This window comes from Carassius carassius, chromosome 17, assembly GCF_963082965.1.
Source record: "Carassius carassius chromosome 17, fCarCar2.1, whole genome shotgun sequence".
Lineage (NCBI taxonomy): Eukaryota > Metazoa > Chordata > Actinopteri > Cypriniformes > Cyprinidae > Carassius > Carassius carassius.
The window spans coordinates 33,031,506-33,040,876 of NC_081771.1; positions in this window are offsets into that span (position 1 = coordinate 33,031,506).

The following is a 9,371-nucleotide window of genomic DNA, read 5'->3' on the forward strand; positions in this document are numbered from 1 at the left end:
CAGTTTTTAAATGATGATTTCATTTCTTAAGGTAAAAAAGCTGTCGAAACCTACCTGGCCCTGCGTGAAAAACGAATTGCCCCCTCCTCTTAATCATGACAGAACTGTGTTTAACCACATTATTTTAGAAAGCTGAGTTAAACTTCACTAGCCACACCCTGATTACTGACAGACCTGTTGAATCAAGAAATCACTTAAACAGAACCTGCCTGATAAAGTGAAGCATGCTTACAGAGCAACACATCATGCCGCAATCTAAAGAAATTCAAGATCTGATGTGAATCTAAATAGTTGATATGTATCAGTCTGGAATGGGTTATGAATCCATCTCTAAGGCTTTGGGACTCCAGTAAAACATGGTCAGAGCCATCATCCACAAATGGAGAAAACTTGGAACAGTGGTGAACCTTCCCAGGAGTGACCGGTCTACCAAAATTACTCCAAGAGCACAACGGGGACTCATCCAGGAGGAAATACAAGAACCCAGAGCAACATCTAAAGAACTGCAGGCAATTGATTAACCTCAACTGTTCATGATTCAGGGTTCATGATTCAAGGTGGCAGATTTAGGGGGCAATTACTTTTTCACATATTGTTAGATCATGTGTTCAGTGTTCATGATTCAAGAGTAAGATATTGGGCAAAAAATGGCATCCATGGGATAGTAACAAGGAAAAAGCCACTGCTGACCAAAAAAGAACACAAAGGCTTGTCTCATATTTGTCAAAAATCTCTTGAGTATCCCCAAGAATTTTGGGCAAAAATTCTGTGGACTGATGAGACAAAGGTTGAACTGGAAGGTGTGTGACAAGGGTTTGGAGTGGCCAAGTCCAAGTCCAAGACCAGACTTAAATCTGATTGAGATGCTGTGGCATGACTTTAAACTGTCCATTCAGCTCAAAAACCCTATAAATTGGGCTAAATGAAAACAATTCTGCAAAGAAGAGTGGGCCACAATTCCTCCACAGTGATGTGAAAGACTCATTGCCAGTTATTACAAACACTTGATTGCAGTTGTTACTGCGAAAGGTAGCACAACCAGTTATTAGATTTAGGAGGCAATTACTTTTTCACATAGGAACAGGCAGGTTTGGACAGCTTTTTTTCATTAAATGAAATCATTATTTAAAAACTTCATTCTGTATTTACTCAGGTTATCTTTGTGTAATTGTAAAATTAGTCTGATGAACTAAATCATTCAAGTGTGACATATGAATCCGAAGAATTGAAGAAATCAACTGTAATCTTAAAAACACTGAATTCATACTCAAAGTGTTTTGCACATTTGTGCACTCTTTTGATTTGTAAGCTAAACTGCAAATGCTGTGGCAATCACTGCGTTTCTCCTTCATCGTTTCTTATTCACGCTGCTTTTAGGATGTTGTAGAGGCGCAGAATTCAGTCGGTGAGATCACTGAGGTGTCTGTGAGTGAAACTGTGGCTCTGACAGCAGCGTCTCACACAGGACATCAGGACACAAGCATCCGTCATTACAGAAGCTTCCAGCACACGGCAGGAGCTCACAGAGAGCCCAGACGCCCCGCTGACGCTCACCACGACCCATACATCACCAGCGCTCAGCCACGCGTGTGTGTGTGTGTGTGTGTGTGTGTTTTTATTTTTTTTATTTTATACAATTTTATTTATTTTTTGTAACTGTGAAATTGTGAAAGTTTCCTCATAAACCATGTTTACGTTGTAGAACACCTTTACAGCACATGTGTGCATGTGTGTGTGTGTGTCATATCAGGACACAACTCTGTATAATGACATGGGTATGACACAGGTATTACAAGGAGAGGGTGACTTATGAGGACATAACCCACGTCCCCATTTTCCAAAACGCTTATAAATCATACAGAATGAGATTTTTTGAGAAAGTAAAAATGCACAAAGTTTCCTGTGAGGGTTAGGGTTAGGTGTAGGGTTGGTGTAGGGCCATAGAATATACAGTTTGTACAGTATAAAAACCATTACACCAATGGGATGAACACACTTTCCACAAAAACAAACATTGGAATAAAGATGTTTCCTTTGATGTGCTTGATCCAGAGAAGCTCAAAGCATCTCTAATGGGAGCGATTATCTGGTCAAATCTACATCACATGAATCAGTCTGAGCGCGAGAGAAGATCTGTGTGCTGAGTGTGATACAGCAGATGTTTGAGCAGGTGTGACAGGTAAATGAACAGATGGTCTGTAAGGTAAAGCACATACTGTTAGCATGTGAGAAATCATTCAGATCATGAACATATGTCGCTGATGGAGCCGCAGATATCTGACCTTTACAGTATTCACTCGTCCTGATTCATACTGTACGTCTGACATTATTTTCAGTCTCTCGGCCTCATAAGATGAGACTTCAGCATAAAAACATGCGTTTTTATAGCCTATCTGTTGAAAAGTTTAATTTATTATTATTATTTATTGTTTTTTTAATCAAAGGTGCATACAAGTTAATATTGTCCATAAGTAATTAGTGTTGTTAACTTAAACTAAAACTATTAAAATGTATCAACAGTCATTGAAATAAGGCTCAATAAATGAGAAATGTATAATAAATTAGAAATGTAATTTTATAAAGTGTAAATCTAAATTCTTAGATGAAAATACAGCTATATAGGAATATTTAAAAGCAAATAAAAATGACAGACAACAAAAAATATACAACCAAATATATATTTTTTCGTAATTGAAATAAAGATATAATACAATTTAAATACTGGATGGAAAACTTTAAAAAAGCTCTTTCTTTAAATAAAATTAATACACTACATTTTATATATATATATATATATATATATATATTGTAAATCAGAGATTTAATTTAATACAATTTAATAAGTTTGAAATTAGAAATTTAGCATTGGTAACTAAATGTAGTAAACGGAAGCACTAAAATGACAGATAAAAACATTTAAGAACTAATAAAAATTACTAAAGCAAATAACAAAGGTATAAACTCATTTTCAGTGATTTAAATAAAATATAAATACTTTATAAAAAAAATAAAAAATAAATAAAAAAATAAAATAAATAGGAAAGCTAGAAATGTAAAATATATATATATATATATATATACTAAACTAAGCTAAAATTGTTACATACCTGGACTCATTTAGTGTGTTTTTGCCCCTGTGACCCAGTTTCTGTCTTCCGTATTTGGTTTGATTAGTTCCCAGGTGTGTCTATTCTATTCCCCATGTGTTCCATGTCCCTGTTAATTTAGTCATGCCATCCACCTGTGTTTCCCCAATTATCCCTTGTACATAAGCCTTGTCCTTTCAGTTCTGTTTTGTCAGGTCTACTTACTACTTACTTGCTACTTACGTGTGTCTTCCTCTGAGTTCCATGTTGGATATCCCGTGTTGGATATAATAAAGCCTTATTTCGTTTATTCCTCGGCTCTGTGTTCCTTCCGGCAGCGTAATCTGTAACAGAAGACCCGACCTAAAAAGTTTAAAAACTGCGTGTTTTCCCTCCGTTTTGTTTTCCGTTTTTTTTCTTTCCGTAGTGTGTTGATGGATCCCCTCTATAGCCCCGAATTCCTCCTCCTCATGCTGGAGCAGGAAGGACGTTCTCTTGAGGACCATACCAGACGGTTTCTTCTGCTAGCGAATGCCACCAGCTACCCGGACTACGCGCTCTGCACCTTCTATAACACCAGCCTGAACTCCAAGTGCAGAGCGTTGTCGCCCGAAGATGGTCCTCGGGAGGAATTCGACGCATTCGTGGAGTGGACTCTGGCGAGAAATGGGTCACCTCTCACCGTCTGCACCATGGAGGATCTCGCCAGTCCCACTCCCGACCCAGAGACCAGCCAGCCACCATCCCGCCACACGGAGCCAGAGCCCACCGCAGCCGCAGAGCCCGAGCCATCCAGTGACAAGGAGCAGGATCTCGAGAGCGGGACTGACCAGGTGTGCGAGCCGGCAACACCATGCATCGTGGGAGTCCTCGTGGAGATCGAGGGCATGGAGGAAAGCCCTTCCCACACTTCTGCGACTTAGGGTGAGCTGTATGCGATCTCGGGAAAAAACATGGAGCAACGTATGGACCTTATGGACTGGTCTATGGAGGTAATCCCTAATTTTCCTGTTTCTCCGCTGGTTCCATCCAGCCCTAATCCCCCTGTGTACCCTCTCAGTCTCCCACTCCTACCTCCTCCAGTCAGTTCCTATGCTCCATTTCCGCTGGTTCTGCCCAGCCATGAATTTTCTGTTTCTCCGCTGGTTCCACCCAGCCCTGAGTTTTCTGTTTCTCCGCTGGTTCCGCCCAGCCCTGAATTTTCTGTTTCTCCGCTGGTTCCGCCCAGCCCTGAATTTTCTGTTTTTCTGTTGGTTCCGCCCAGCTCTGAATCTTCTGTGTCTCCACTGGTTCCGCCCAGCTCTGAATCTTCTGTGTCTCCACTGGTTCCGCCCAGCCCTGAATTTTCTGTTTCTCCGCTGGTTCCGCCCAGCTCTGAATCTTCTGTGTCTCCACTGGTTCCGCCCAGCTCTGAATCTTCTGTGTCTCCACTGGTTCCGCCCAGCCCTGAATTTTCTGTTTTTCTGTTGGTTCCGCCCAGCCCTGAATTTTCTGTTTCTCCGCTGGTTCCGCCCAGCCCTGAATTTTCTGTTTTTCTGTTGGTTCCGCCCAGCTCTGAATCTTCTGTGTCTCCACTGGTTCCGCCCAGCTCTGAATCTTCTGTGTCTCCGCTGGTTCCGCACAGCTCTGAATCTTCTGTGTCTCCTGTGTTCCCTCCCAGCCTCCCTCTCCCACCTCCTCCTGGACCTGCCGGTCCCTCTGCTCCACTTCCGCTGGTTCCGTCCAGCCCTGATCCTCCTGTCTTTCCTCCCATCATTCCTCTCTCTCCACCTCCTAGACCAGCCAGTTCCTCGTCATCCCTGCTGGTGCCAGTCAGTCCAGCTGCTCACCCTCCGTCCGCGCCATCTGGGCGCGACGGTCCGCCGCTGGACTGCCAGTCTCCAGCTCCGCCTTGGCGCGTTAAGGCCCTGTCTCCGCCTCCAGCCTCCGAGCCCTGGACTCCTCCTCGGTCCTTCGACCCAGCGGCTCCGCCTTGGCTCTTAGCTCCCTCGTCTCCACCGTGGCCTGGCATCCCACCTGCTCCACCGGGCTCCCTCGTCCCTCCGACTCCTTTATTAGATTTAAATCTAATAAAAATGTCAAAAGCAGAATCAATTAAAATGAAATGATATAAATGAATAGTTCTAAAACAGCACTGTAAGCAATAGGCGCTTTCCAGATGTACAGAAATGCATGTTTTGCATACACACGTGTTCTCCTCATTTAAGGAGAAGGTCAAAGAAAGTCTGGATGGATGGATGTGCTTCATAAAGCAGCAAACTGCAGCAGACTGCTTAGCGTTATCTGGTTACGGCTGGAAAACAAAGATCACACACATTTCCAGAGAAGAAGAATCACTCCAGTAATTGTTCTTGTCATTTGTGCTGTAATTTTACTCCTGAATGCCTTGTTTTAGACAGGAATTAATAAAAATCGCATTCGCTTCAGGTGCTCTTACTTTCTCTCTCTCTTGGTCGCCCCTGGTCATCTCTCTCTCTCTCTCTTATTATCAGTTCATAATTCTCTCTCGCTCAGGCGAGTGTGGGTCGTCCGCCGGCGATCTTTAGGGCACTCAGAGGTTTAATGGCAGAAACTCGTCTCTGTGCTCCGAGGCACGAGGCTCAACATTGAGTCCAGCACAAAGCTCGTCAGTACCTCTGATCGTGGCTAATTTAATTAGTCTGAGAGTCAGTCCACAGCAGTTCCTCTGATGCAGAAGATCCAGACCAACAGCCATTCAGTGGCCCACTTTTACCAGAACGGAGCCTCGGCTCTTCTCATAACCCTCATTATCTCTTGTTAGCTGAATCATTTCACACTATCATTTACCGTTATAATGGACCCAAAGCTTCATTAGGGTCAAATGCTTATAAATAAATGAATAAAAAAACTGTTTCTACATGATCTGACTCTTAAAAATCAATGAGTTGATGCAACTGTCAGCTTTAGTAATTAATATTAATGATATTTTTTTGAAAAAATTAGGTTGTAGTCATCCTCAGTTATTCATTTTCATTGCATCTTTAATCACTGTAGTGGACATGACAATATTAATAATTTTAAACACATAATTTTGTAAAATGTAAATCCAATATTGGAGATTGTTTTACACTTAAAGTTTTACATTCAAATGTATAACTGCTGGAGCAGAATTATTGTCTGTGGTCATGTCTTTAAGCTGAAAAACGCCTTGTGAACACATGGACATTAATTATTGAATTATTACGTTACATTTTAACTCTGTATTCTCATTTTAAAAACAAAATCTAAACTGATGCATCAATCCGCTGACCTTTTAACCTTAAAAGCACGGCTCACAGCAGGTGAGGCCAATCACAGCCCACATCAGGAAAACTTGTGTATTTTTTAATCCCCGCTAAAAATACCAGACTTTACGAAGAAGAGGGTCAGAGCCTTGTCATATCAGGTTATGTCTGCACCGGGATGCTCGTACAAGTGTATCATGATCCATTTTGTGAGAGCATAGCTCATGAATTATAGATGCTTGCAGCTCGGCGGTCTGCGCAGGTTAGTGCCTCGCTTGTTTTCTCCTCGTTCGCTCCGTGTTTTCTCTTCCCCGAGGCCAGATTCCTTTCCTCGCTGTGTCTCCTTTTTGTCAGAGGTTGAAGGTGCATTTTCAGCGGCGAGGTAAAAGCAGACCAACACGCTGAATAATTTAACGCGGCATGTTTGAACAGGTACAAAAATAATCCTGTCTCCGTGTCTCTCTGCTTTGAGAAAGCGCTGCCTGAGAGAAGCTCTCCTCGCAGATCACAGCCAGATATGAAATATTAAAGGTTATTGGTGGGGTGAGAGCGAGTGCTCCTGCGAGAGCAAGTAACTGCGTGCCATCAGATGCCTTTGGTTTATTCATGCCGAGAAACAGAGCGGAGGATACGGACGTTTCTCTTCTCGGAGAGCCACCGAGGTTCAGACACCTGACGGACCTCGAGTTCACTCCTAAAAATAAAGGTGCTTCACGATGCCATGGAAGAACCTTTTTGTCTAAATTGTTTCTTAAAGAACCTTTAAAACCTTTCTGTTTAAACAAAAGCTTCTTTGTTGTGAAAGAAAGTTCTTCAGATTATGGAAAAGGCAAGGAAGAGATGGTTCTTTAAAGATCCTGGGCGATCTGGGTCTGTGCTGCGGTCAGTGGGGGTCAAGCACCGGCGGACAGGCCTTGGGTTTGAGGTTAATTAACACAGAGAGCGTCTGAGCTCAGCTTTGCTGCTAACGATGGTGATCCGACAGCAATTAATGCTGTGACGAGGTCTGCGCCCCTAACCTGCCTGCAGGCCCCGGGTCGTGTATCGCAGCTTAAATTATTCTGATTCAGTAGAGTTTGCTGATACGACGCACTAATGACTGGAGCTTGTGTAATCTCTGCCCCGATAATGTCTCTCTGCCCTGTGGAAGATTATTACTGCCACCAAATAAAAATGTGAACAAATTGTGGCTTTGTGAGTTTGTATCTCACAATTGCAAGTAATCAGCTCATAATTGAGATTTATCATATTTTTCCCCTATACTACTTTTAAGAATGACATCTGTTTCCGGTACAGAACAAAAATAAAAAAAGATCATCGTGATCTCATGTTACAATTGTGACTTTTATCTCGGAATTCAGAATTTGCGTCTCACAATTGTGTGTTTTTGTTATCCGCTTGGAAAAATTCATTGCAAATTTTTAATCTCGCAATTATGTTTTCCCTGTCGCATTCTAGCTTGTAAATTAGAATTACTTAATTATTAATTTTAGTGTTGCAACCTTCTTACTATATTTCAATTTTTTACAATTCTGTCAGAATTCTATCTTTACATCGCAATTCAGTTTTTTTTTTGTTTTTGTTTTATTTTGCTGTTTTTTTTCATCACATAATAAAAATAAAACAAAACGCTAAATGTGATGTGCTGGAAATAAGCTTCCATACAGTACATCACCTCTTTGTGAGCATGAATATTGTAATATTTGGGAGTTTCTATGTGTCATTTGAAGGAATTGCAACGATTTTCTCAGTAAGTGATAATAACTATGCAATACATTTCTAACACTATTTATCCATCTTATGCATCATTTATTCAAGTACTGTCAGTGTAATATGGCACCTCGAAGAATATCACGGTGCTGCTTTTTCATACTTTTTTATTCGTGACACATGCATGGAAACACACAGGTTATGTAAGCGTGTCCTGTGTAACTGCTGGCTGGCTTGTGGTTAGTTCTCTCACAGGTGTGTCGATTGCGAGCGGTCAGAGTTACTCAAGATCTTCCTGTTGAACTCTCTGCTTGAGTCAGGGCTTTAGTCTCTCCATCATGAGCTGCTTATCTGCTTCTCTTCACGTCTCTCATCTGTCACTCTCCTCCACAGCCGATAAATTACTCTGGTATTAGGTAGCCGGTGTGTCTATTTGAGCGGGATAGATTGGACATATTCAAGGTAAAAGACTCCTGATGCCTGTATGTCTTAAAACACACTGATAAACACAGATAGTTTTCAGACAAACTGCTCTTACTGGATGTCAACTCTCCATGTCTATTTTTATTCTTCCTGATGGAATTTCAAGGGAAACCTCGTTGATACTTCAATGCAACACAAGCGAGAGCTCCATTAATGTGAGCACTGAAAGTGTTTCCTCTGCAGGTGTGTGAGCTCTGAACGCCGCTCTGTTGCTGGTGCACTTAAAAGAGGCGGATTGATCTAAACCTGTAGTGAAGAGCTCAATAATCTCATCTCTAAAGGACTCCGTGTGGACGGCCCCAGCGGACAGCCTGTTTGCTCCCGAGCGGCGTCGGGCGTCCCGTGGCAGCCTGATTGGATCCCCGCTGAGGGAACGTGCTCCAAAACCTCTCCGATGCTCCGACACGTTATCGAAATCCTGCCAGAAACTCACCATGAAGACACACTGTCCTTTTGCACCGGAAAAGCTCAGAAATACTAAAAGTGGCTACAAAGAAACCCGTTGAAGAGAGCAACGGAGTCCCACCGTGTGATAATTGCCCCGCCACGGAGCAACCTGCTCCGCCTGTAGTGAACGCCATCTCCAGACCTCCTCAGAGGTGACACGTCTGATAAAAGAAGGAGGAAATCAGGCCTGAATTGATAGTCAAACTTTATTTGGACTTCAATGTGACTAGAGAGCTCAAAGACGTCGAAGCAAAGCGAAAGGTGTTTCTTTTCTCGTGCTTCACTTGCCATAATCAATTAACCTTTACAATTTAGCTTGGCATTGAAAATGGTCAACATGTGACCGAAATGTTAGCCTTGTTTTTTTTTCAGTAAATTGCTTGCACTGGATTCATCTCGC